Source organism: Dreissena polymorpha, chromosome 15 (assembly GCF_020536995.1).
Source record: "Dreissena polymorpha isolate Duluth1 chromosome 15, UMN_Dpol_1.0, whole genome shotgun sequence".
In the NCBI taxonomy this organism is placed as follows: domain Eukaryota; kingdom Metazoa; phylum Mollusca; class Bivalvia; order Myida; family Dreissenidae; genus Dreissena; species Dreissena polymorpha.
The window spans coordinates 54216817-54242886 of NC_068369.1; the positions used below are offsets into that span (position 1 = coordinate 54216817).

The 26070-nt window shown below is 30.8% G+C and overlaps 2 long non-coding RNA genes across 2 annotated transcripts; both read right to left on the minus strand.

The window, feature by feature from the left end:
- Positions 1–1006: 1006 nt before the first annotated feature.
- On the minus strand, positions 1007–5439 carry LOC127859579 (uncharacterized). Its single transcript, XR_008039465.1, has 4 exons — positions 5062–5439; positions 4595–4648; positions 1267–1392; positions 1007–1078 (listed from the first exon to the last, which is right to left on the minus strand). It is a non-coding gene; the product is annotated as an uncharacterized LOC127859579 (long non-coding RNA).
- Positions 5440–19539: 14100 nt separating this feature from the next.
- On the minus strand, positions 19540–24296 carry LOC127859578 (uncharacterized). Its single transcript, XR_008039464.1, has 3 exons — positions 22985–24296; positions 22032–22120; positions 19540–20716 (listed from the first exon to the last, which is right to left on the minus strand). It is a non-coding gene; the product is annotated as an uncharacterized LOC127859578 (long non-coding RNA).
- Between the last annotated feature and the right edge of the window lie 1774 nt (positions 24297–26070).

The following is a 26070-nucleotide window of genomic DNA, read 5'->3' on the forward strand; positions in this document are numbered from 1 at the left end:
TTTAGTTTTTTGTTTGCCTCTTATTTTGACGATATTTACAATGAAACATTATTAACATTGAATATATGAATATCGAACACATAGACAAGTAACCTTTTACTTAATGAAAAACATGGCAGACATAAACTAGATTATTACAATCCAAATAATATAACGACACTTTGTGTACAACAAGACAAAAAGACGGCATGTTTTAAAAATTCACATAAAAAATCGATACACTAAAATAGGCATTTTTTTCAAATACTCTTTAAACGATTTTACATACAATTCAAAGTCAAATCACATGGCGATTAAAACCCACGTGTACTATTCTTTTTCCGTGTTATACTCCCACATGAAATAGAAATGTATTCTTTTTTATTTTATTTCTAAGCATTAGCTGTCGACTTTTATTATATTATAAATAATTATATTTTGTATAAATTATATAAGTTACATACGTACATGTATTCATAGAAGACACTATCAGATAAAGTAGATAACCGCTCAACGTTGATTTCAGGTCCATTTTACATATAAATATTTTATATAATAACGCACTAAAATTCTAAATCCACTTGCTCGATTTTAAACCTTCTACAAGTCTATGAAATAAGTGTCCTATCACTACGCGATCCAAAGAAAACTAAAATCAAATAACGACAGTTATATGACACCACTGATCCGGTAACTGAAGTGTCGATAGTTTAAAGGAACATATTCCCAATAGTGTGTGTTTGTTAAAAGTTGATAACTGCACGCGCCAACTAAGATGGTAATAACATAAAACTCGCGAAGGAAAAAATATACCAAAAGAAGATGATTTCAATGACTTACCGATATGGTGTCGCGGATATTGACACCGCTTAACAAGAACGTAAGGAGAAAAGTGAGGAATACTTACATATAGTATAATTTTTGGCGAAATTGAGAATATTAACAGACACGACACAATGTCCCTTTAACAATACACACTTAATTCCAATTGAAATATTAAATTATATTTAATCTGTATCCATTATACCTATGCTATATGTATTTGCATCGTTAGAAATCGGTTGTCTTTTCGTGGTAGATGTTGTATCGGTACGTTTGTCTGAAACATTTTTTTAACATTACATTACTGCATGATACGTTGGATTTTGAGACCCAGGAATCGCCGAAATATAACGCATGGCTCAGATGGTTATTTTTTATTATAAACTGTTGAATAATATTTTATCATATACAGAATGATTATGGTCGAAGAGGAGTAATACACATTAAGTAAATTATGCAACGTACCTTGTCTATCGGTCGCGCTTTTCGTTGAAGTCCATTGGGTGCTCTTTGCAATAACCGTTTTGGATGATTGAGTCTGATTGTTCACGTTCGTTACGCTGACGTGTTGAATCTTGGTATTCGTAGCGTCTTAACAAATTATTACATAGAAATCGTAACTATGCAATTACAAAATATTACAACGTAACCAACAACAGCATTATCAACTACAAAGTTAGGAATCACGTCAGCGAAAAAACGTTATATAGAAAAATATGTATATATATATATACATATATATATATATATATATATATATATATATATATATATATATATATATATATATATATATATATATATATATATATATATATATATATATATATATATATATATATATATATATATATATATATATTATTTATTTATTTTTTTTTGGGGGGGGGGTTGTATTTGTTGGACAGATTATTGTTTGATCATATGCTAATGGTATTATATTCGTCATCAATATTTTGAAAAAGATTGAACTCGTGCACTGTAAACGATATTTGTTACAAAAATAACGATCGTCAAGAATACAATTGAATTGCTTTCATTGGCGTTTGTGAAGTATTGGAAAAGACAAATGAATTTTTAGCTTCCACGTCAGGTCGAGAATCTGAAGGTACAAGAGGACCTTCATCGAATACTTATTACAAGAAAAACAACGCAACATACTAAAAAAAGAAAAAAATGAGGCATTGGAATGCAGAGCTTTAAGATCTAGATCTATTAACATTTAAATTTGTATTATCATATATCCAGATCTAGTCAATGTTAAATGCAAACTAGAGCAATCGAAAGATATTTTTTTGAGGCACAATGAAATGAAATAATAAACACATAGCAACAACCCTCGTTATTGTTTAAAAAGCAGAGAAAAGGGCATCATAAAGCTACGAAGAAGTTGTCTTATGTATGTAGTAAGCTGAATAACATTGTTTCATTAAATTTGAAGAATAACAACTTTTAACATACTTCCATACTGTTAGGGCTCAGCGATAGTCAAAATGTATTACGTTAAGTAGAAATCAACACACGCGCAATGAAACCATTAAAACATTACTTAATAACGCAAATAAAATATGCATTTGTCCACCATTTTCAAGGAATAAATATGGCAACAATGGAAGAAATTCATTCAGTGTATGCGCATGTATCATTTTGATAACCAGGATGTCAAACTAATGAGTATATACCGGTAAAAGATTAGTTGCTTAGTATCCATTCTAACAAATTTACAAGTTTTAAGCTCAGTTTCACAAACGTATCAAAATGAAATAACAGATACGAAGACAGAAATGAGTTATAACAAAACATGTCGAGCGCAAGCTGCATGTTTGTTTTTTTCTGTTGAAAAGTTGTTGGTGCATGTATCTATTGTACTGCTGTTTGACCTGAAGTCTGCTGCTATGATGAAATAAGCCACGAAATCTGGCGCACCTGAATTGAGTGTGATGCAGCTAAGAACAGCGCAGAAAAAGGCATTCGCTATCTTTGATTTCATTGATATAATTTTTGATCTGTTAACAACACCAACCACAATCAACGCCTTAGATTTTTTTTAAAGATATTTCTTGTTGGTAAATACCATGATGTTAAATAAGTAAATTGTTTTTGTTTTCATACATTAATAGTTTAAGTTAATATATTATTATTATGTGATGTAACTAGAATTTATAATAATCAATTTATCGATAATACAATTATCATTATTATTCGTTTGAACTAGATTCTTATACATTTTATTCATTATATTTTATGATTGTTTACATGTTCTTGAATCAAAATAAAATTTATTAATCAAGGGGTTGGTATTTCAGAATTACAGGAAATAATACTGCTTCTAAAATGAAGATGTCGGAAATGATTGGTATGCAGTATTTAATAAGTATAAATGCATACATATTTAATTGCGTATAGGTATTCCCTATACATGAATGGGTGATAACTACTTGTCCTTGATTATTAGTTGCAAGTTCGCTTTTTCCAGGTGTACTGAATTATGATAAGTATCAAGTCATCTCCCCAATGATACATTGCATGGCTTTTACTCAGGACAAGACCACTATCAGTGAGAAAACCACAGTGTATAAAAACCTCTGGATTGTGACAATTCTGGCTGACTAAGCAAATGTTATCATTTAATATAAACAAACTTCTAGTAAAATAAACAATTAGTATCAATTATGATATTTAGGAACAAAACATTGATACAAAGGTTGATTTCCCCTATATCGACTGTTACAATGTGAAACTGTTTGGAGCTTATCAGTGTTCTGTGAATAATTATAATAATCATATGTAATAGAAACATACATATTTTTATTGTGGATTTTACAAGTACCGGTACATATATATATATCAGCTTAATTATGATCACAGTAGTACTCCTTACTTGAGCGTATGTATTTAAAAAATCAGGGATTTTTTTAATGAGTCAGGCTTAATCCTTTTGTTATTGGTGTACAAACAATGGTGTTACATGTTTATAATTAAATTGAATATGCTTAATTATTATAATTATACATGTATACATTAACAAATATCAATAAAAATAATTAACATTTCCGTACTGTTTGTAAGTGTCAATTTCACTTATAATTTAAATTAAAACAGCAAATAAAACATTATTGAAAAGATTATTCCAAGATTGATGTCTTATTCCAACTTAACATTGTATTCAACATTATATTGATCTGTATAGGTAGCTAAAATTTTAAAGTAACGGAAATACAAAATGCATTATTTCTACCACAAGTAATCATACTGCTCATAAAAAAGACACTGTTGTGCACGTTTCACTGTTTTCATGCTCAGTAAATGTGCATTTACTACACTTAAGTGTTTTGTTCTGACTTTTTTCGACAAAGTGTATTAATGCATTGAAAATAATAAAAACATACTTTAAAAGCATCTTAGCAAACTAATTTTTTTGGTAAAGCGTAGTTTTCGAGAAGGGAAATAGTCTCTAACACACTGAAGTGAATAAGTGCTTGAAAAATACAGAAACAATACCCCTTTTTCTGTTAAGTGTTTCCTGTAAGCATTTGTTAGTGTATTGAATGCGCATTTAACGCAGAAAAATACGATGAAAACACTGTTACATTGTATGTGCATTAAAAACACTTTCTTGTAATAAAATATACAAGTGATACAGAGATAACTTGTAATAGCTTTACAAGAATTTAATATTTCGCTAAACATATAACATAGTCTAAACTTTAGTTTAAATAGTTTTATGCAAACAAGTAACATTTTATTTTGATATTGTATAGAAATCTTTAATATAGTCTTTGTAAAATAATACCATTTATTCGCCGTGTGCTTTGTGTCGATGACGTTTGAGTGCTTCTGGTGGTTTCTGGAAAATGAGTGGTCAAAACACTCGTGACCGATTGTTTTGGAGACTGTAACGATGTAGTCGCTTTACCTATCAACACGTATTTATACATAAAAACAAATTCGCTGACGGACAACTAAAGAAATAAATAACATAATTTATAAACTGACTTCAAACAACTGATTCCGAATCTTTAATATAGTCTTCGTAAAATAATACCATTTATTTATTTTTATTAAGAACGTAGATTGGAATGCAAACACATTTCATTACCAAGATACATATTCACTCTGCATTATTGGGAAAAATGCACATCATTCATTAAAGAACAAAAGAAAACGCCTCAGGTTATTTTGGCTCTCTTTTAAAATACAACTATATTTCAAAATATGAATAATAAACCACTGATATTCGATTTTCAGAAAACAACTTACCTGTACTTGACTGAGTGGTTTGTGCCGATGAAGTGGTAAGCGAACTTGCAACACTCGTGACTTCAGGTTTTGTCGACTGTGACTGAGTAGATGGTAGACCTACATAAAAACATAATCATATTTATGTAGTTACACAATGGCGGATGACATCTATTTGGTTACATGCATATTGAAATGTTGACATGCAAATAACTCTTAATAAAAGTGTACATTACGTGTCAAAATTGTCTTTAATGTGTCTTTTATGTGCTTGTTGCGATATAATATTACTTGAATGATATTTATTAAAGAGATGTTTAAAAAATGCAAAATATGATCGAAATTCAAAACGCGTGCGCTGGTCATTTAAAGCACAATTAGTGTAAACAGGCAAAATTGACTAACATGACCGGCTGATTAGGAAAGTCATATAATTAACTTTAAACAACTAAGATAACAAATAGAATCAAATTATTCTTAAAATATGTTGGTATATATTCATATGTCATATGAAATTGTATTAAACACGTTGAACTATGGTTGAAGGTTGGAGTGTTTATAACTTTTGCGCGAGACATAGATCCGGACCAACGTTACCATGTACACTTCATTCTTATTATAAGTGTTATTATTATAAAGTGTTGCAACGCGAAACGATTGAATAATTTGGAGGGTTCTTCTGTTGTCGTTTTATTTTAGGATACTACGAGGATTGCTTATTTAAAGTATAAAATACATCATTCATTGTATGAGCACCGATAGTCGTGTGGTCTAAGCGATAGACTTTTACTCCAGGGTTCAGTGGTTCGAGCCCAGTGCGGGTTACTTTTATTCTTTTTTTAATCGTAATCTTGTCGTTTTTTACTGGAGCTTTTATAGATCCAACGCTTGGATTTATCAATATAAAGCATTTAATGACAAACTTCAAAACATGCCAAAATCTGTGAAAAGGCCCCTTTAAAGTAACATAGAGTTCATACACAATGTGCATGGTGGTATAAACACTATAATCCGTAATATAAGATTCTAATAAAATAAAATTTGAATCTGCTTACTTAATACTAACAATCGCATTGTATACAAATTTCAGTTCTCTACTTCTAAGCAAGTCAGTGAAACAAAAGGCAAATATACACGAGTGATATGCACACTTTCTTTAAGTAGATAACTAATCCGGGCATGCAAGTCAAGATTGTGTTCACTGTATGCCATATAATAATAATGATTTAGTTATATAAAACTTTTAGAAGCTCGGCATTTTCTGAGATAAATATATGTATTGAGCCGGAGATCTTTGTTGATGCATAATTTCACCATAATGAAGTGTCGCTACATCCCATGCATAAGTTGATTACAATAAAGATTAAAAAGGGAACGATCGAAGATTTTCAGAGCATTTCATATATGCTTTAGCCTTATGTTTTCAAACATATAGTAGTTAATACTAATTACTTGATACTTCCGTTGTGTATTTTATTCTCTGCTTGATATCGTTGTAAATAATCCAAATGTAACGTTTAACAAAGCTTTGCTTTTATATCTTATCTAATAACTATACAGGGATTAAAATATACTTTAAAATAATATATCAGATTATAACAAACCTTGTAATTTAAAACTGATCTGATTAGAATAACAGCCGCCATAGGATACAATATAATTTTGCTGTTTTTCATCTGTTGTGGTCTGGAGCAGAATAAATGTGAAGACGTTTGTGTTATCATCATAATATGTATAATTAATTTTTTTTCTTTCATTGGCATAATTTATTAATAGAGCAGTAGCCCTCTTTGTGTTATTAGGTCTGAATGTTATCGTCACATTACTTCCATAAGACAGAAGGGTGGGGGTTTTAACTTCAGCAACACCACACGCAGTATTTGCACCTGAAATAAAGACATACACTATGTTAGACATAATCCGGTGAAAGAAACAAACAATTCTAATGTAATTGTGCCCCGACAATTACATATCTGTTAAATGTAAAAACGCTTGTTTCTCAATAACGTCAACAAGTAACATGCTTAATTATAGTAATACTGCACATATAATATACAAGAGGTGCTTTATTTATTGAGGGTGCTTACGAAAGGGCAAATCAAACCTCAAATGAATTAATATTAAGTTGTCTACTAGATGAAATTAAACAACGGAGTGTCTAAAAGTTTCACAAATCTGTTTACAACTATCACTCATTTCAGTCCATAAAATCGGTAAATTGAAAATAGCATCGTATATCCGGCTAAACCTTGTCTTAAATATCAAAGGGACTTGTTCACTTACTTTCGTATGTAAAATCATTAAATTCTTTTACTAACACAACTTAAATGCTCATAATAGTAAAACAATATATTGAAGGAAAAGGATAATATAAAAAATGACCCAACCCCAGGCACCGAACTCGAGACCTATGAAGGAAAAAGCTACCATAACATAACGTTTTTTTTTGGAATTGTACAGTGTTTTTCGACAAGTACAGTGTTGTTAAAATCCCTTTTTTATAACGCAAATACACATTTTGCTTTATTATCGACGAAAAGCGTTACATACGCTTTATAATTTTCATGATTTAGATTGATGATACATTTTCCTTATTCAATACTGTTATTTTGTTTATTTGAATATCTTGCATACACTTTTTTATTCTTTGACATTTGTTTAAATTATAATTTTAATATATTTTGAGCAAGTCTGATGCAGCTAAGAAAATAGGCATTCGCTATGTTTAATCTCATACATGTAGCTATAACTTTTGGTCGTTCATCATAACTGACCACAATCAACGCCCTAAAAAGTTATTTCTTGTTAAATAGTGACTTATTTTGTTTCCGTTACGCGGCTATTGATTTAATAAAACACGATGCATGCAAGTTTTTAATAATACAACGTGTTAATAATATGTTTTAAAAAGTTTTTTTATGCTATATAATAAAACGAAATGACCTCGTACAATCGATTTCAAACCTTAGTTAGTCGTCCGTGTGACTGTGCAATAGGTCATGGCAAAAGAAAGGAAATCTTCGTCGAAAGCCGTTGTTGTATTCATATTTACACAAAATATTATTGATTATTTACCTCAAGATATGGGAAATAAAAAATCCACTTTAACACAACGCGGGGTCTAATAAAAATTTATAAAAATACCGCTGAACCACAGAATGTGCGCAATGCAGAAAACGGTTAGGATCAGCATGTGATGACTAATAACAACAAGACGCAAATAGTCCTTTACTTTTTCGTTTAAAGTATGTAGAAATAATGAAACTCTCGAAACATTATCAGTGTGGAAATTAGAATCGAAGTAGTTGACACAACTGTTAATTGTTGTTTTCTTTTTGCCACTTGCTGGTACACCAACGAAAATCATCTAATAGTGAAATGTGAGTGATTACATTTGGTGATGATTGAAACCAATAACAAAAGTGTAAATTTCGTATCATAACGCTGACACGTTTAACAAATTCCATATCAGTTAGTTACTAGTGTATGCAGTACATAAAGCCATATTATATTATACTCAATCATAATATCACAATTAAATGCAACGTCTTCTATAATATCGTTTATACATTATTCAACAGTGTAAAGCCTCAATTTCATACATTTGGTAAGCGTCCTTAAATTGTATAAATAGATATTTGGAATGTCAGTACATATAAATGCATCTAACAATCAGGAAGTGACCGGAAGTGAGACGGGGACTTCCCATGTGATTAAATAAAGGAAGTTACGTAGTTTAGGGAATGATATATATTGGTTATAAATAATTATTGTTCTTAATAATGAAGATTTTAAATTAAATTGAAGAATACATTTTTGAAGTGCACTGATGTCATTATAGTAGAGTTTTGTGTACTTACTTATGCACGGAAGAAAAATGAAAACCAACATTAAATCCAATGAATGCATCTTCCTGATGGACTGGTATAATATAACGCCAAATTCAGTTATTATTACTCATGATGCGCGTCTCAAATGTTTTTTCACACGTTTCTCCCGTTATTGTTGTAAATGATGAATTGTCTTAGTCATATACTCATATTTATCAGAGACGGTATTATCATACTAACAAATACGATATTTTTAAATCTCAAGTACAATTTATTACAAATAATTAATTGCGAAATCATAAAAGAACAAGATGAGCTTTTTTGTTGTTAAATAACGAAAATCGAATACACCAAACAAACTAGTTTTTAAATAAGATTGTAGTGAAAGTGAACAACACTATTATAAGAATACCATCACATACTTTTTGAGTATTTTGTGACACTTTTTAGTTTAATCCTTAAAATTATAACAAACTAAGTATTTTCTTGTCATTTCAACTAAATACGAGTCACTTAATCCACGGCGCCTTTCAACTGACTGAATGATAAAAACAATCTTCCAATGTCAAAACGTTTCTTTGTCATATGAAATAAGACATTATAAATAAAAGTGACTTCAAGTATGCGTGGAGAGACAAGTGGGTTAGGCTGCAGTTTAAATGGTAATTTCCGTAAGCGGTTACCAAAGCATAAAGCAAAACACATCTTCGAAACCCGGAAGAAAAAACAGATTGTGGTAACCGATATATCCTTGCGATGTTCTACTTTTATGACATGCATGTATAATTTTATTAGTTTTGATACATAAATCAAATTATTATTAACACTAATTTTTTTGGCTTTCTAATATTTTAATTTAACGTAGGCATTAATATTCATCGGGAGTATAATATGTATTGGTGTTAAAATGGCCCCTTCAATCGAATATACCAGTATAGATGTAGCAAAGAAATCGTGTTCATAATGTTCCGACTCAGACTTATTCACAGTTAAGTATAATAAAAAACAACTATAGATTGATCAGACAATCTTATCTTGAATCGTTTCAAATGCATCAATATTGATGACAACAAAGAACAATTGCACAATTGCATTAATGAACCATTAGTTGCCGAGTTTATAGCCGGATACTATTATGCCTTATCTAATTTAAAAGAAGATCAAAGACATTAAGCGTAGAGAAGCACACTACTAAAATGATTCTGTAATGTTAAACAGATAAGAATTAAACTGACCATTCGTCAGGCAATTTTAGTTTATATAATGCTGATATTTGATATCTCAATACCATTTAAAGACTGAATTTTCTTATTAACAACAAAAGGGATTTCTGGTCAATTTAAACCAGACTACTAAAAATAATATATATAATGTTATAATATAACGTGTGTTAATTATAATTCAATAGTTGTTTTTCTATTTCAACACATTCATTAAATATTGCTCATTTTATGGCATTAAGATAATAATTCAACATTATTAATTTTTAAATCAAATCTTGCAAGAAGTCAAACGCAATTTTCAAGTCAATGCCTGTTTCATAGAGTTAGTAGCTGTTAATATCAAATTAAACGTTAGGTTCGGCTAAATCAAGCATGAATTCTTTATTTCACTTAACAGTTTGATAAAAAAAATCATTAGTGGGTTAGTTTTCTTTAAACGAGTGTGTGCCTATGTGCTGATTTGTCGTATTTTAGCACACTATTTAGTTATTGCTATACACAAACTAGACATTGTTTTTGAAACAACAAACAAATATATATATTACAAACATTTTTTTATATATTTACACTTTAATATAACAGTATTGCACAAACAGTTAACCAACTAGAAAGAAGATTCAACCATCATGGTATACCATGATTAGATGATTAGTGGTGATAATATATACTTCTAACCCATTAATATAGACGTACAATCAGTGATCATAATGTAGACATTTGCTCTATATCAGAATGAAGGGAATTAACTCTTCAAACCATATCGTTAAAATATCTACTTTTTAAGCCCTGAAGAGTCACATTTCCTTCATTAACAGTCAAATGCGCTAAGAAGCAAGTTTAGTGCAGTATTGTAGTCCCAGCATATACAATGTACTGTAAAAATGTCTTTTAAGATTCATAAAATTGATACATTTCATATGACCACTATACAAACGCATTATGAAGGGACATTGATATACATACATATCAACATATTGCCTGTATAATCAAACCAAATAACCATTGCTAATCATTGTACAAACAGAGTATGAAAATTGGAAAATAAAGTGATGCCTGACAAAAAGAGTATATTGGCCTATATCAGACTACTTGACATGATAATGGTACTAAAGGTAACACGGGATACGTAAAGAATTTGATGTTGAAAAAGAAAGTGTAAAAACACAAGTCAGCTACTAATTCATCATAGTTTTCAAGTTTATATTGGTAGGAAATGAAGAGCAACATTTAACTATACAACCTTAAAACTAACTATTCATATCTACAACCATGATTAATACGATTACTCAAAGATTACAATACATAGTATTACAGACAGGTGAATAAAAAATACCAGTTGACCAGGTTGTTAAAAATCATCTATCTAGTTATTAAAATAGATCAAATGAGCGTAATTTTAAAATTTCAAAACAGGATTTGGCAGTTATTCTTATCAAAAGTGGGTCGGCGAACACCAAAATAGTCTTCTCTAACAATGACATATTTTCAAAGTTTGGATTAACTATACAGGCTTTCTGGGTAAGACATGTGTAATATGTCTGTACACAGAACACTGACACAGAACATGAGACTCATCTTTAATCGAGTCACAGAATGAACATTTGCGATCATTGACATCTAAATTTTCATAACGCCCGGTTTCGATCCTAAGACGTGCTACACCACACCTGAATTTACTAAACGCTGCACGATGATTTAAAGGCAGGATCATTTTACAATAAGTTTAAGAACCATAGACGTTTTTAAACGAACAATATTTCCTTAGTTTACTACGTCCATTACGGGGAAATTCCCCTATACGAAAGCGGGTCTCTTGGATCATTCATTGCTGAATTGGGTATGGGATTTAATATACATTTACCTCAAATAGAAGGAATCACATCCCTTTAAAACATATTAAAAAGTGAATGTTAACATCAGACTGAAGTATTATTATTCAATGACTCAACATGTATATTATCGATACCACAGGCCTTTCATAGCTCTGCATCTTTTATAACGGTCATTACTTCAAGAATACTGATACCATCATTAAACAGCTGCTCATTTACTGTGTCTGACTCATCAACTATAAAATTTACGTGTTCTTCATCATTTCTAATGTATAATGTACATACTTCCCTCTTCCACCACCTATCCAACACTTCATTAACATCCTTCGATACAGACCAATCATCTAAAATAAGTTCCATCGGGATAGCATTTTTCTTACAATGACCAACCCCTTTTCTACCAATAGATTTCCAGAACTGTGACTGATTAACATTACAATCATTAAGCAATTCATTCTGTAATGAGTACCACTAGGCGTTTGCACACTGAACTTCTCTGTCAAACTTCTTACGCACCCCAATATAATTTGATTTCAGTACCTTTTTATCACCTTGATTTGGGCATTTAAACCAAAGATGTTTAGCTTTACGAACCTCTGACCACAAAACAGAGAAGGTGCCATTCCACCACTGTTTATCTGGTTTTCTCTTTTTATTACTTATATGCGCAAATGGTATTATCTTATTATTATATTATACTACATTAATCCATTCATCATAAAATCTATGAACATTATCTTGTAATTGCAAGTTATGGTCTAACTTATCAATAAGTACATTTACCTGACCAAGACATTCTGGATCAGATAAAGCGTCCTGAGGAATTTGAGAGAAGTAAAACTTAATATGTTCCATCTTGAATGTAATTGTTAGTCTTTGGTATTGTACCTTTGATACCTGTTAACAGATGATAAGATGCACATTTCAATACTCATGAATACCCAAACTGGACAAATAATCAGTTCGTCTTTAAAAATACCGATTAACACTATCCAAAACAAGGTTGGACAGCGTTTATACAAACTAGTTTTCTAAGCAACAAACTTTCACGGCTGAATTACACAACTCACCGAGCATACGTTGTATGCTAAACGATTTTAATCTAGTAGAAATATTTTGCCGCAGCATATTATTTGCAGAATATCATGATATGTATTACTTGCTCGTGATATACAATTAATAACATATTAAACTAGCCTGTGTCCAACGATAAGTGTCTTATTTACTCAGCATGAGTTATACAAAGAGGTGAACACACTTTCTATATATTGCACGCAATCTTGAAACATGACAAAATTAGTAAACTACACTCATGCGTGTATTGAAAAGTATGGAAGGCAGAATCTGCCGATGTAATCGTTTCTAAACAAATGTACTGTTTGTTTTTGTGTGTGTTCGGCATAATCAAATAAATATAAAACCCTATTTTATGGTAATTCAACGTAGTGTCAACACCCGAAATGGTAATGGCAACTTCGCCTTTCGCCTTGGTTGACGTACACACTCTCGGGTTGAAAATCGTTGTGACGCCTTCAAAAGGTTGTCACATTTATGTAGCTAAGTTCTCTACTATGGCTTCCGTTTTAAACATATACACATTTGCCACACTTTAGGTTGCTTGAAAACATGTATACATTTCAAAATAATAATCTTAATTATTTTTACTCACTAAATCATGTAAACTACAGCCAATTCCATCTTTTTATTTTATTAATCAGTGTTCTCTATACACGTTTTTTAAGGTCATGTTTTACTAAGTTTACCACATTGTATGAGCATTGCAATAACTGAGAAAACATTATTTCACATAAAAGTTGCCACTAATAAATTATTGAAAAATTCAATTAATTGTGTGAATGCAGTGTGCTTTAACTCACCAAATCCATCGCTGTGAACAATTTTCGGCGGCGTCTGTAGAAATGCTACTTTTTCAACTCCGCCTGACTCATATTGCTCCTTCCATTCTTATTTTGCAATAATTGTTGTTTGAAAATGACATCGCATTTGTAATACACTAATGATCTAACTTGATCTTCCATTCTAAGTCAGTCAGTCAACTGTCTAAAAGAGTTACAGACGGAGGTCACCTGCTGAAGTTCCTACTTTCACCTAAATCACAACGAACAAGTCTTCACATCAGTAATATTATTGTTTGCAATATTTACAAAACCAATAACGAGTATATGGTTAAAGGAGTTTATGATTCTCTTTTAGCAAAGACTGATTGCTATTGAATGTTAAACCATTTAATATACTTATCACGAGTTTGTTTAAAATGCCTTCTTTCTTCCCTTTATTTGACATTTCCTCAGTTGAGTATACATTCTAGACGATGAACTTCCAAAAACTAATAGTTGTTGCAAACTTAATGCAGAATAAACATCGCACCAATCTTTACCAGACGTAATAATTTGTTATAAATGGTTGTACATTATGACGGTAGACAAATCAAACAGGTAAAGACAAACACAAACCATATTATTATACAAGCAAGTCAGTGTAATCGTAGTATCATTTACATAGATATTATGAATTCAGGATTACATTCTTAGGCAAATGATTGTTTTGTCCATTTTTTTCCGAACTGACTTAAATTGAAATACTTTTATAATTTTGTGTTATATATAGCTTATAAGAATAGAATAGCATATATACGTATGATCAAACATAAATACATACTTTAATAACGAATTGTGCCTCTCTTTATTCGAATTTAGCTGTGCCATAACCACAAATATGATATTGCCAAATTACAATGTCATATTGATAATCATGTAAAGCAACAATATCTTATTTAAACAAGCACTCATTTCTTTTGTGGGAATGCAATTCTATGTTGCTCTAGTATTCCGTTTGTTTGATGAGTATTGAGTCTGTTTCTAGATCTGAGCTATTCCTGGTGGCGCATGAGTGAAACGTAATGGGACAAACTCTTAAAGAGCGTGCTATTGACAGCATATTAATTTGGGTGTTTGCGTTGTACACGGCTCATGTATTAATCTAGTGTAAACTAATGATATGGAAACTTGCTTTCATATACATACATCATTTATATTTGTTCAGTTTTTCATTCAAAAGATTTCCCAAATACATTTTTAAAAATCGTAAAAAATAGCTAGAGCATGCCTAGAAATAAAACTAAATAACACAGAAATGATGGACCTTCATGTATATTTTACTTTGAAATAAATACCAACTTCCAAGCAAGGCTGCAAGCTGGCAAAGTCGTATTGCAATCATTTACTTTGTAGTTACCCCAAATTATAGTGTCATATTATTGTTTATCTAAGGTGATACAATTACAACATGATATTACAATTGTTAACTTATTGTCCTGTACAGACATCAAACAAATAGTTTAACTGTTTGTAATAAGTGATCGTGTAAATAAACAGAAGATAAACAAGATTCGCGTTCCTTTTATTGACCCAATGTATCATGCATGTGGTATGGTAAGTCATGCCCATATGGTAAAACTATAATTTGTTTATACACCAAGATGATAAGAAAATAGCGTATCGGCACTTTGATGAAAATATTTGTAGTCGGCTGCTAATTATCATTACTCGATCAAATTTGTGTATGTGGGTACAAAACAAAATACGGGTACGAAAATTTTGGGTACGAAAACATGCCAAAAAATTGAGAAAAACAATTGGGTACGAACAAAAATTGGATATGAAAAAAAATTGGGGTACGAACAAAATTGGTTATGAAAAAAAATGGGGGTACGGGGAACTTGACTAACAATCGCACATTATCGGCCCCTTCCGTCAAACATCTGACAAGTTCCTTGAAGGCACGAGTATAAATAAACATTTCGGAAGCGGAAATGCGGTCCTACCTACGCGCGTAAAAATGTAAGCAAAATATGTAAAAATATGTAGCCTGTCAGGAATGTTGTAAAAAGTACAAATTACTTTCTTTTGTATATAATACTTTCGTGACTGTTACCTATATTGTGAAAAACGTGTTGAAACTAAGTTTAATGCGTATGTTTATGTTCAAAAATGTCAATGACCGTACATTATACAATTTTTATTTGATTGAATAACTTATATTTATAACAATTGTTAATGCTAGCATTAACACGCAAATGGACAGTCCAAAACAGTGTCACGATTACTATTAATAGATACCCACCCTGCATTGTAAAAATTAATCTTTATGTTATACAAAATACACGCTAAATTTCAAAGACCGTGTTTTACACAGACATTAACGTAAAAGCTAAGCTTTTCAATATTATTTAGCTAAATCCTCTTAATATATTTAGTGCATTTTGTTAGAATAATCGCAATAGTATATATCTCTAAATAAAAAAAATACACAAATAATAGTTCAGTACTTAATTGTTGTTAGTTAAACAATTATGTACATGCTTGTTCTGTTTTCTTTGATTGTTATTGTTTAAATCCATTAATGATCAATTATATTACAAACCTGCCCAATAGCAATTACTGATTAGACGAATCGAATTAATGCAGTATGAGTATACATCCCATTCGTATGTATCGAACGTGCGACTATATGTTGACACAGCTGTTCAATAGCGAACTATTTAATTTTAAAATTATATGATAAAAGCTTACGTCGTCTCTAGTAACACACAATCGCTTATACTGCTAATACCTCACAAAAAACGACAAGCTTCAGTCCTTGTTTCCGTGCTGATCTCGGATGGGCTTTGAAAATAAAAGGTGTGGTTTATGTTTTCTATTGAAATTACTGACGAATTCGCGTACAAACTGCTCACGAGACAAGTTACCGTTTGTACTGAACCCTTTTCGACAATATGTCTGCTTGTGGTGTTAAGCTGGACCTTCGGTGGATCTGCAGAGACAGTATATACCAGATTATTAGATAATATGGAGAAGATATAGAGTCTCCTTTTATATTAAGTGTTACTGTTGCAATCAAAATCGTCACTTGAATTGTGTTCTCAATGCACAATTGATAGCAAAGTATCACAATATGAATATTGTATATATGTGTGCGGATCACACACATACAATTATGACAGTGGTGGTTACTTACGTGGTATGTATATGATCGCAGAGGCAGCTACAGGCTCATATTTATCAAAGGACGTTGGACTGGCAATCGACAAATTAGGGATACATTTATTGTCGCAATATAATTATATTTGTGGATTTCTTGAAGTACTCAGATTTTTTTTCAGAAATTAGACTTCAGTTGTCAACCTCTATTGGCACATCTAACGACCGATGAAAACACATATTAATTAAAATTAACCAATTTTCACATACACTATAAGATTCTATGTATTTATGAAGGTGATGAATCCTGAAACATGGTGATTGGCTTAAAATTACAACATGGATCACATCGGCATTATATTTTGTGTCTGTTATGGTTACATGAGTCATTAACAAAAGATTCTGTCTATTTCACTTGATTCACATTGAACCATTTAAAAACAATAATGTTAAGCAATTGAGATGTCGCATCACAAACATATTGGTGTGTACTTATGCAAAAGATACAATTTGCAAGGATAACATACTAGATTTGTACCTCTAATTCCAGGACTAAAAAGGTTAGCCTAATTATTATGAAATGCCTGTTTTTCATGTAGTAAAGCATGCCTTTTTTTCACGTACTTCGCTTAATTTGAACGTCTCTTTTCTGACCTGTGTTGTTTATATGACATAATTATAATTAATATATATTTGCATTAGCTTTATCGTGCCCATTATTTTAGTATTAATTCTAACTATGACATTGGCATTACAGCTGTGAAAACATGCCTTCCACGCAGAATGTTGATACCATATCATCAACCCTTACAGAAATTATTTGACATGTTCCCGGTTAACGATAAGGTTAGATATTTCGCAAGGCATGGTGATGTGATGTGATGTAATGTGAATACTTCTCATTCATAACCTTTGAATAACAGACGATTTATAAATCAGTTCGACTTTAAATCTAAATGGCTGACGGGAAAGGGGTTATATATTTGTAATAACACATAGAGTCTCGATTCCAATGAACTGAACCACGAGAGAAAACTACGAAACTCTTGACTATATAGCGGTAAGTATAGCTCACAAAAGACTGAGTGAACGTAAAGGCTGTAATGGAGCTTGGCTGGCCGCATTACAGTTATATTTTATAGCATGTACTACGCAATTAATAATTTATTTGGATGGCACAACTTTCTCCAATTACGTGCAGTAAGCTAGAGCTAGAGGATATTAAAAGTTTTTTCAATAAAAAAAACAATCAAATACAAGAGAGACTTACATAAACATGTGTACAATTATCAATCTCACAAATTGAAAAAAAAGCAACAATACTAGTGACAAGTCAGTCATATTTGACAATTTATTAAGTAGGTTATTTGTCTTGTTAGCCTGGTAAGTGATTGATGAAAACATAATGTATATAAAATGTATTTATATACATGTGACCGAGTAACAAAAAAAAAACACATACAAACTTATATCGTGTTAATAAAACTAATACACAAACCGTATACATCATAATATTCTTATTTCGGTCATTATTATATTACTTTCTTTTATTTCTTATTAAAAATTAAAATGAATATTAATTATTTTTTTGCGATTGCAAGAGGGAACATTTTTTGTTTTGTTTTATACATTCAATACGCTTTCGTTTTAATATGTAACAGTTGAGCAAATACTTGCAATTAGCATAGTTTACGTTAATGCGTTAGAACTCCAAATAAGTCAGAGTGAAGTATTCATTTGAAATGAATTCTTCGTTTTGAGAATATATTAAATTAGTTTTAAAATAAATATTTTTTAAAACATTGAAACATATAACTCTATAACAAGTTGAATGATTAAAACGATGGTTAATATCAATGCAACCCGAGCATTCTTTTTTTAAATAAATGATGTTTCAAAACGTGGTTTAGAGTTTAAATAAGCGAAATCTTCAGCCGCGATTAAATGCACGGAGTAAACCTGCATGTTATCCTCTTAGGCGCTCGAATACATGTTTTCAAATGTTATCTTATATTTATAAAAAATATCATTTGATTAAAGACTCAACGTCTCGTTAGTTGTTAACAGCATGAAATTTAACAATTTACTTCAAAATTACAACTATAAAACAAGTTCTGAAATTGATTTGGTTTCTGAGAACTGCACTGTAAAATTATATTTCTGCAAATAAACCAATGAATCGAGTCTGGCTCTATGATGGTTTAAAGAATCATGCTGATTCAGAGGTATGAAATGATTACAGATTTACTCCTAGGCAAGTGGCTGAAGTAGAATAAGTACACTATAGTTCAGTTTAGAGCCCCTTTATGAAATATGTATATATAAGTAACACAAATCAAAAATATTACTTAAAGTAACTATAATCATTACAAATACTCATAAAGTGAATCTTCAGCTGCATGAAAATAGAGAAACCATTATTACACCATGCGGTTCTTTATTTACAGAGAGACACATGATTAATTAACTAGACAAGACACATATGTACATAACATTACGCAAATATATACAACATAGGGGTCACCGCCTTGGAAGGTCAATGGAAAAAAAACTAGGGGTTTAAGCAGATTTATGGAGCTCGAAATAACAAACTTTACTGTACTGCATATTAGAAAAGGTTTACTCCTTTTAATATTAAACAGTTATATAATATAAATAAACTACACTATCTAAAGTATTGTATTATATAAAATAAAATTTTAAAAATCCACTATTACATACGAAAAGAACTTGGTTCATAATTCAGGTTCAAGTTCTATATAAAATAATACAATAGCCAAACATGCCTTTTTTACCTCGGATGTGAACAAGTAAACATACACGAGCCTAACAATATATATAGTATAAAAGAACAGTCAGCAGTTCCATTTTCAACAGTCAATAATTCCATACTCACATCAACAGTTAACATGGTTAAAGACTTAAGCTTTAAGTTTTATATTATATAAGATTACAGTCCAGAATTCCATTTTCAAATATCAACGATTCCATTTCCACATCAGATTTAAACATGGTAAAATACTTAGGCTTAAAATTGTAAATTACATCAAACAACAGCTTATAATTACATGTTCACATCAGTAGTTAACATTTTACAATGATTAAGCTTAACGTATACTAAGTATTACTGTATAATGTAACAGTTAACAATCCCTTAAATTTTCATGTCATCGGTAAACATGGTAAAATAGTATAGCATTAGGTTTATGCATAATATAAATTAACAAAATAATCAAAAGATCCATTTTTATCTCAAACGTGATCATGGCAATATAATTGATCTTAAAAGGGTATACTATACAACATAACAATTAACAATGTATGTTTTACCTAAGAAGAGAATATGTTAAAATAATGTAGCTTAAGCCTTCATAAAATACAAAACAACAGTCATAATTTCAATTTTCAGAAGTGAATACGGCTAATAAATTTAGATTTATATAAAAATTCGTGAAATCGTAGATAAATGTGTTTAATTAGCAAAAGACATGACTGGTACATTGTAAGTTGTCTGTGACATACAGAGAAAAAATAATTGTAAAACTCACTCAGTGCAAGCTAAACCCAAAACTCAAAACGTAATTAGGTCGCTTTGAAATGATAAAGGTTTAAATATGTATCCTGTTTGAGGCTACATTAAAATAAGTTTTGTCATCTGAATGGGTGTTAGTCTCCCCTGGAACGTAATTCCCCTGCTCGGCCACTGAATAATAAGTAGACGTTTCTTGGGACAAGAGACTTGATTCCCGCAAGCCAGTGTACAGATGAATTTCCGCCACCTGTTGATTGGTCTGGAGAAAACACATAAATAATTTTTCCAGGAAGGAGAGAAATTCTGTCGTTCATTCGCTAGTATTGTATTTCAGGTAAGTGATGAATCGCTTCTACAACACATGCCAATAAATAATTAGGTTATAATGATTACAACTTTGTTTTCCAACTCACACTTGGCCACACATATTTTCTCACTTGTACTAAGAGTTTTTGTATGAATACGAATAGCACCCTACAAATTGTTGGCAATACATTGTTAACATTGTCATCATAATGGTCACATATGATAGTACATTTTAAAAAGAAATTTATGATACTGTATTAACGTAAGACTGTTGTACACACATATCTTACTTCTGATGTTAAGGTCATTGCTAATATATAAGAAAAAGTATAAAAGTATATTAAGCAAAAGTTTAACATGAAAAAACAAACGACAACCGTGATTTTATAAAACATTGAGTAAAATTCCTTACTAGTAAAATTACGTGATTTAATGCGCTAAATCTTCTATATTACATGTACATTAGCATTTGGCAATCCAGGTGGTGAAATAAAGTAGATTAGTGCTGATAGGTGGCATGTCTATCCGTAGTATCGGCCTTCTTAATGAAAACACACGACTGTTGGGAGTGGATCGATTAAAAAACATGTCAATCTGTATTTAAATGTGTATTCTTGGACAAAACAACAAAAACTGCATTTAAATCGGCATTGTATTGGCAAAATACTAGCTAGACCTAGCTCTATGTAGTTATCTGAATCATATACAATGTTTCTCATAAAATCGGCCTTTCTGATTGGTTGCTAAGGTTTGTTACTATGCGCATGTGCTTGTTCTATCAAAAATATCTTAATGAAAACATGAAAATCTTGCTCATGTTGTTCTTATAATATTTTTACTTTTTGTTTTCAAAACATAAGCGCCATATAAAACATTTGATAAAGCTACTAACAAATCATAAACAAACTAACATAATTATGTGTTACATAATTTTAAAATAACAGACAAGACCTACTTTCCCATGAACACCGCAAATCATGAGAATGATCGTCATGGATAACCATCAAGTAATTTAAAACTTCTTAAAATAGGAGAAAAAACATCAGCTTTCCAGCACTTCTTGAGTTTTTTTTCGTTTAAGTCACAATACATTCAGGAATGCCGATGCTACTAGAATAAAGAATACGACTCACAATCAAATTTTAACGTAATTTTTTTGTGAAATTGACATATCAATATATTATATGCGTAATTTAAGAAAATTAAAAGTAGTTCTAAAATGTATTACATTACTTAATAGTATCAACCACTTCAATGTTACATAATACCTGGAGAGATGTGTACATTGGTGATGCCCCGCGCTCTGTATTGTCGTCAGGTACGACTTCATAATGAACACTTATGACGTCATGCCCTTCTGTAAATGAAAGAAACACCTACTCGTACACAGTATATCATAATTGTCTAATTTATGTATAAAGAGAGTAATGCGAAAGAAAAATCTACAGCATCAAATTTTTTTTAATGCATGTTTTGTTTGAGTTATGTATGGTGACATTATATATGCAGTTAGGTGTGTACGGTTTTCTAAAAGAACGCATTTTGTACTGCGCCATAAAAAGAAAAGAAACAAAGCCATGCGCTGGAATTATACCGCTAATCGGACAATTATGTACCCAGTCCGATCATGTCGAAATGCTAGCGTTCGATCATTACATAAGAAAATTCCCGATTGTTCTTCGTCTACAAGTACGAAATTTTGGGACGACACTTAATGTTTCGGCAAAAAGTCATCGAGCTTTTATATAATTGACTACAAAGGTCCTAAGCTATTGAGAGGTAGGCATGCTCACAACGTATTTTTCAAGCAAAAAATAGCAAGTCTTTGTTCACACATATCCCGAGCGTATTTTCCTTTGTCAACAGTTTAAACTAATTATCTTGCAATATTCAGTAGATATTCTAAGCAATTTGGTTTGAAAATGGCGTCTAAACGTCTTCACAACAAGCCAAAAAGTCATTACAATACATGTATTCCAAACGGACCTAATTGTTATTAATTAATTTTAAGTATACATTTATTTAGTGTATTGAAATGCTAACAAAATGTGAATGGAATAATAGTTAAATGTTATTTAATCAGAGTTTGAATGTTAGACGAAACAATTGATTACAGGAACTTAAATAGCGTGATTAAGTAAAGGAACAGCACTTAACATTTACTATCATCATCAAACAAGGAAAATATTTTTAACATATTCAATTAACTTCAATTTATTACCTTCCTTTTGAAACACTTGTTCTACGCGTCTGAAACACACAAAAGCATGTAGAAAAGGTAATCACTTGTTCATTTGAAATTGTCCCATAAACAAGTTTTCGTTATTGTTTTCGCACGCATGAACCGCCAGTTATAAATACCCAACTTAAACGAAATCATGCATTAATGATAATAGTGTGTATACAAAGGGTATGTCCAAATGTAAAATATATAATTTCAGTTTTAAAGAAACCTTTTCACGTTTTGGAAAATTGAAAAATTGGATCAATGGTTCGAGCCAAGTTTAGAATTTATTTATTTATTTTATTCTTGTTTTTTACTAGAGTTAGTTTGTTTAAATGTTTATATTTTGCAACTTAAAGCATTAATTACAAACTGCAATACATGCAAAAAACTGCAATAAGGCCCCTTTAAGCATACTTAATAAGAAGAGTATGTAGTTATATCTCAAATCAACTTCTATTTGTCATATAACAATGCTGCTCATTAATACTGTTTATACATAACAATTATGTATTGCATAACAATGCTGTGTGTACATAACAATGGTGTTTATATATAATAATTCACTTTATACATTATACTACTGCTTCTTCATAACAATACATATGTTTAAATAATAAAATATAGGTGTTTGTTACAAATTGCTTTTGAAATGCAATCTAATTTTATCAAAGTACATGCAATGCGACTTAATATAAAATTAAGTATATATATATTAATTTTTTTAACATAATTCTGCTTGTTATGTACATGTTTAGTTAAATAAATGACACAATTCTCATGCATGTTCCCCGTGCAAAAGTATTATTCGCATTATTTTAAATAAATAATTTGAACAACAAGTCCACAGAAACGGAACGAGTCATGCAACTTTGATGAAGGAAATAATCCCAAGGAAATAACTAACGCGTTCGTCTACGCAACACGTTTGGATGGATATTTAAAGGTGAGATATATACAATAAGTAACTATTTCAGTACAATGGAATGGGAACAAATGCAAAGGTTCAACGTATAGTTAGTGTTAACGAATTGAATGTTGAAAGTCTACTTTTGAAAAGGGACACACGTTATTTTTTGTTTTCCTCTAAGCATACCATGATATTTTAGAGAGCTTTCCTTGTAGCACCCAGTGCTATTCACAAAAACAAGATTTGCGTGCAAGGAATTGTCTACATAGAACACAAAAGCAATTTATTTAGGCATATGAAGTAAAATACAATTCATAATATCAAACTCGCAGACCACCAAATGTGAAGGGAATAGTTTGTTGTATATGCCCTATGATTGCTTAAGGCAATAAATACTATTTACACGAGTAAGACGAAGGCATCATTTTTACTGTTGTCTATGCATGCAAATCCCAAACACTTACGGCGTATCTTGAAGTGGGTTGTTTGCTACACATTAAAAACTAATTTGCTTAGCTTAGTCCAAATGTTCTTATTGTGTTTAAGTTAAGAAAGAATATTGATGATTTTTTAAAGATAAGTTTAGTTGTAGTTGTAGACACATAGCTTCATGATTAAAATATATGGCAACTTGCTGAAAAGTATTCTAACACGAAGTTATTCATATGCACATAGAACTTTTCTAGCGATGTGTTACTACTTAGAAACAATTCTAAACAAAGTCAAAAACATGAGCAAAGCATATTAAAATATATTTCTCCATAAAGCTGAATAAATATTACACATTCATATTAGAATTGACATAATTTTAAAATGATCGTTATATATCGGTTGGTTAACAAACGTTAGTCGCTCATATGCATATAACATGTTTTTATTCTAAAGTATCCGAACACTTTATAGTTGTGACATAACACATAAATAAAAACATCGAATCATATTTCTGTAGTTAAAGCAAGCTTAACAACATATGTTCATTATTAAATGTTGTACATTAGGTGTATGTGGTTTCCTAGAACTGGCATATGAAGTATTGTTATTTATTTGTATTCAAACACATACATACACGTTCACATGTTGACATCTTATAATACAAGCCGGAGTACATTAACATCTTTTTTATATTTGACAATATTGATTATTCATTAATTGGTCTCTATTTAAACGTACAACTTACCAACGGATCGGCGTTTACGCTTTAAACATACCACGGCAATGACGATTGCTATGATCACCGCAGACGCTGCGCACACAACAGCAATAATCACGTTTTGAAATCCGTTTATTTGCAGCACTTGGATTCAAGACACTTGTGTCTACAAAAATAAACAAGAAATTCCAATTATAGCTTTAATATAAATATTTAAAGAGAAAATCGATCAATGCTAAGATATATATTTGGCAAAATTTTGAATATTGACAGACACAACACAATATTCCATAAATACGCACGTTATACTATTTAATATTAAATCATATTTAGTCTGTATACACTTTACCTATGCTATCTCTTTTTGCATCGCTAGAAATCGATTGGCGTTTCGTGGTATATGTTGTATCGGTACCTTTGTCTAAAACATTTTATTGACATTACATTACTGCATGGTACGTTCGCATTTGAGACCCGTGAATAACCGAAAAATAACGCATGGTTAAGATGGTTATTTTATATTTTAAACTGTTGAATAGTCATTCTAAACTTGATAAAATTCGATATCCATATCATATAGGTAGGTATATACTAGCAATATAATATATCTTTCCAACCAATATTATCTCATGTTTAAACAGAACATTATTCTGGTGTTGCATCTGGGTTTGCATAGTTTTCAGACGAGGCTTTAAAAAACAACAGCACGAACCATGGCATAAACTACTCAATATCCATAAATTTTCTATGAAGGTCGGATAAATATGACTTAAAACTGTTAACGTTATCAATACGTTTGTCATTTCAATGTTGAATTCATTGAATTATATCAAGCGAATGTATAAACACTTGGACGAGAACACCCCCTTGTACCGTTGGCGTTTTTTTCTTGTCCGTTGTTTTTGGTTGTGATAAAGTTTCCAGTTGTAGTTAAAGCGTCAGATGGTGACAAAGTCTGAATAACGCGTCTTGTCGCTGAAAGGAGCTCTTTGATAGTTGAACCGGCTACACTAAAACACGTTT